The sequence below is a fragment of the Biomphalaria glabrata genome, chromosome 9, assembly GCF_947242115.1.
Source record: "Biomphalaria glabrata chromosome 9, xgBioGlab47.1, whole genome shotgun sequence".
Lineage (NCBI taxonomy): Eukaryota > Metazoa > Mollusca > Gastropoda > Planorbidae > Biomphalaria > Biomphalaria glabrata.
This window is the reverse complement of record NC_074719.1, coordinates 20,891,805-20,896,907: the sequence shown is the minus strand read 5'-3', so window position 1 is coordinate 20,896,907 and position 5,103 is coordinate 20,891,805. Positions and strand designations below refer to the sequence as shown.

Here is a 5,103-nt window from a genome sequence, read left to right as displayed (position 1 = left end):
ATGCGAATTTTTAAAAAACTGAACTTATATTGATCTAGATCTCTTGTATAATATCTAGAATAATATAGATCTACAACACCTAGGCCTAGACTAAAGTTAAAGACTAAGGTCTAGATTTATTTAACGTTTTAAAAAAAATCAATAGATCTAATATAGACAGTCATGAGATCCACTCTATTTTTATAAGATCTAGACCATAAATGAGATCAATAATTGTCAGTATGAATATTTATAGATCTAATCTAGTCAAATCTAGTGACTCTACTAGTCTAGAGTCTAGATCTATCGATCATCTATGATCTAGTCTGTCTATAGCTATACTTACTATTATACACTTTTACAGTATATGAGTATGCTCATACGAGTCATACTGGCTATACTATAGTATAGACACTATAGTTAGTATAGTACTGTATAGTTAATACTTTTTAATAGACTAATAGTAGATCTATAATCTATCAATTCTATCTAAATTATTCTAAATCTAGACTTCACTTTCACATCACATTCAGTCATTCACACGATTATTGATACAGACAGTGAATGAAACGAATGCAGTGGTTATACTGATTATACTTAAAGTGACAATACTACTTATTATAGATCTACCAGTTGATAAACATCATCATCATAGATAATAATCTACATCTATAATCATAGTGCCCTTTATTTAGTCAATATAGTCAAGTCAAGGTAGTGGAACGTAAACTCGAAGGTTTAATACAATATGGTATGAGTCTATGAGTTAGTATAAGATCTAATTATTTTGTTACTTTGTATGTGACAGTATGTCAATGTCTCAATTAAAATAATTAATATCACCAGCCATATCATTTTAAATATTTAAAAAGTAGACATAGATTTTTATTATATTATAAATAGATAGATTAGATCTACATATAATTTTACAAACTTTAGAAATGATTGATTTTATTTTTTATTGATTAGCCTTCTAGACTAGATCTAGCATCTCTAGCTAGACTCTAACATGTAGATTGTAGATCTTTGAATTGGATCGATATTCACCTTCCTAAATTGTCTCTAAAGTCTATAGCTGATTTGAGAGGCCCAACGAGGCAAGACAAGTCTATTAGTACTCTGTCTCTTGATCTATCTAGTAGGCCTACTAAGCTAGTGCATTAGCCATAGTGTAGTCAAATCTTGACAACTAGTCTTCTAGATCCAAGCTTCTAGAATAATTAGATCTAGATCCAGTTTAGATTTAGAGTATAAAAGTTTTTACTACCTAAAATACTAAATCTACTGATCTAAATTCTAGATATATAGATCCAGTTCAGATTAGGATATAAAAATATTCCACTAGCTAAAATTCTAAATCTACTGATCTATACTTAATATGTTAGATATTATATGACATCTATCTACAAAAATTATTATTAAGATATAATTATAGATTCTAGACTAGTTATATATGTACATAAAATATATAAATAAAAGATAAAATTTATGCAGGCCTAGGTCCCATACATTTATAATTGATCCAGATCTATCAGTAAAAGTTACCTTCTATTGGCAGTTTTACCCAATCTAATCTATACAAGACAATTTATAATCCATGCCTTGCCTACACCCCATATATATTAGTTTCCATTCCATGCCATACCCAGGAGTTCATGAAATAATAAATGATGTGGTGTCAAGTTGGATCTATCCCCTGAAATTCAGTACTTTAATATAAAACTCACATATCTAGTTAATTATTTGCTGACACTCGGATAAACTTGGACTTGTGTGATACATATATGTTTCTTATTAGATTTAATTAATGAAGTTTTGGTGCATTTTAACCAGTAATAAGGCTACAAAAGTAGCATCAGGTGTATTCTAACCATTGGTATTTTTCCCTGGCAACATTTCTATTCTAGTCTGTGATAAATTATAAATAAAAAAAAATGTTTGTAATGTTTCAGTTATTAACAAGTAGAACCATGGCAACCAGTTCTGATGATGTACCAGAATGGCTCAAGGATCATACTTATACTATTTCTACTCTCTGGGCATCCATTCAATATTTAATGTAAGTTGCTACTATACAATTTTTATTTTAGTTATCTAATAGATGTTTTATGAATTGTGTGATTTTCATGGTCAAGCAACATCCAAATATCTGGGATGGAATTTAACATTTTTCTCTAAGTTTTTTTTTTTTTTATTTATAACACTCTTAAGCACATTCTTCTTTCATGAATGCCTAATATACCTTGGCTGTTGTGCAGGCCATTCCTTTACAATAAACTGTTAGATGAAATTAGGCAAAATTGTCTGATAATTTGTATGTTTGATACAACGTTTTCAATTTAATAATATTATTTTTTAATTGTAATGTTTTCAAAAGAAATTAACCAATATGCCTAATTGTATAATTACAGTTATGTTTGGAAATGCAAGAAAAAGGCATGCATTCCTGAAAAGTCAATGATTGGTTGCACCTCTTAAAGGTAAGGTACTGCAATTTTTCCCATGTACTTTTCTCATAAGCTGAAGTACTTGTATTTTTGAAAAACTAGTTTTCCATGAAAATGTAAATCATAATATATGTTATAGTTGCTTTTAGATTAGTTCAATGTGCATCAAATTAACTGAACATCTGCCTTCACCTATAGTAATAATTCATAACTATTAAGGTCAGGGCCATGTCTACACATTAACGCAGTAGCTCCTTTTAGGTACAGACTATTTTTAGAATGGCAAAATTATATAACTATAATTAATAACATATATACGTTTAGCATGGTCAACACATATGTCACACATATTTTTTATTTTTTTTTTAAATCCTTTTATTTATTTTTATAACTAGATAACTTTCTGTTATGAGAAAAGATGAGATTCTTGGACTCCTGCATAGCACCACCAGAAAGGAAAATCCCATCATGTTGCAAAATAAAAGTCTTGGACCAATATTAATTTAAGATATATATATTATACTGTAAGCTGTATACATATTTATGTATATCCTGTCATTCAGCCAACAGGTTTGGATTTAGTATTTCTTTGAATCTGTTTGATATTGTACTTGAAAACTATTAATCTGAGCCCCATTAAAACAAGAGGGAGTGCAGTGGATGAGTGGTAAGGGAAATTTTACTTTTTTTAAATTAAAATAAGAATCTAACAAAAGTAAACATATAAAATATGGTGCATTCTCCTTAAAACTAAAACCTGGTGCAAAGGTTTAAAATGTTGGCAAAAAAAAAAGCATCAATTAAATATTCTTAATTCCCTTTGCAAAACTTACTGAGAAGAACATGCATGTTGTTCCCTCATAAGTTTCTTGACAGAGGAAATCTTGTTTATATTAGATTTGAATTAAGCAAATTAAGAAAAAAATTATAATCATTATTTCAAATGGTTGTATCTAAACCTTATGAATTATTTTTCAGTTATAAGTATATTGAAATGAATGGATAATCATGAAATTGTTAAATAATTGCTGCTATCATTCCATTGACTAAAGAACCATAATTTTTTTTAAAAATTAATTTCAAAATTAATTAATTAATTAATTTTCAAGCAGAGTTCACATAGATCTTGAGTGAAATTTTTCTTTTTTTGACTAATGCTTCAATTTTATTGTATCATTAGTTTTTTATTTTTATTACCCAGAATATTTTAAAAATGAGTACACTATTTTCATGTAATAATGTAACTTGGTATTCACACATCAAAATACGCTATAATCTTTAGGCCATATAGATTTGTATAAATATAAATTAACTTGCTTAAATACATTGTAAATGTATATTGTTTGGATAAGAATAAAGTTTTTCTGTAGACAATTATTGTTCAAGATTTGTTGATGCTCCTGCTTAATAAATTATATACACAGGTCATTAGTTTTAACACACTACTGACACAAGAAAAACTGGTCGCCCCCACTTCCATTACATAGATGTAATAAAACGTGACCTCAAATCAGTGAACATCAATACTGACAATTGGGAAGACATAGCTTTAGACCACAACAGATGGAGAGAGACAGTGACCAAGAAAGCTATGGACAGTGAAAGTACATAGGTCTCAGCTCAGGAAGAAAAACGTACAATCCGAAAAACGGCCAGCTCCTCTACCACCGAAGCAAAAACCACCTTAACCTGTGCTATCTGTGGATGGGAGTGTCTCTCCGAAATAGGGCTCAACAGCCACATGAGGAAGTGTGCTCTGAGATGAAACCTTAGTCTTTCTATTTCTACGACTGGTCTTTCTATTTCTACGACTGAAGGAGGCCAATGATGATGATACAGGTCATTAGTTTTAACACGTCTGATAATAAATGACAGTACAAGTTATTGAATGAAAATTTGTCATTATTTCAGGTGCTTTAGGCCTACATCGATGTGAGGTACCAGTACTTTGATTGTGTCATATAACAATTTAAAGCAACATTTTGAAATGAATAGTGTGTAGAATTGACAGTAAATACATTTAAGTGATGGGCTGTGATCTGCATGAATTGAATTTGTGTTTTTGATCTTTACTTCAAGTAAATGTTAATGAACAATTAATTTTTAATGAATAAATAATTTAAAAATAAATACAAAGAAACCATAAACATCTACTTTATTTTAATTTTTTTTTTCATCAGAACAGAATTTCCAACTTTGCATTCTTAAAATAAAATATAATTTATTTAGAGTAGAGTCAGAACACAAAATCATAGTTTTGAAATTAAGTAAATTAAGCTAAGCTGTGATCTCTTATAAACATTTGTATATAGACTACACACAATTTAATTATTATTTTTCATCAAATTGCAGGAACTAGTACATGTACTTATGCATATTTGACAATAAAAAACCTTAGTCAATGAAATAGTAATACTAGTAAATGAGATAAAAGTAAACTAAATATCATCAATGCTATTGAAGCCACACTTGTTTCTTTTTATCTTGTTTGGTGGACTGCAATTAAAGTTGCTATTAATTTTACTGATTGTCTTAGCTGAAATGCCAGTGTCGTCTCTTTGAATCCTAAGCTTATTTTCTTGGTTACTGGAAGTCCAGATGTTTGGAGTTTCATTTTAAACACCTATATATTCCGAAATGGCCTTCCGATAGGCAAAACCTATTTGCCTAACATGTC

The 5,103-nt window shown here is 29.2% G+C and overlaps 1 long non-coding RNA gene across 1 annotated transcript; it reads left to right on the top strand.

Annotated features, from left to right (window-relative positions):
- Positions 1–452: 452 nt before the first annotated feature.
- Positions 453–3,800, top strand: LOC129928021 (uncharacterized). Its single transcript, XR_008779610.1, has 4 exons — positions 453–730; positions 1,932–2,038; positions 2,391–2,459; positions 2,822–3,800. It is a non-coding gene; the product is annotated as an uncharacterized LOC129928021 (long non-coding RNA).
- Positions 3,801–5,103: the final 1,303 nt, after the last annotated feature.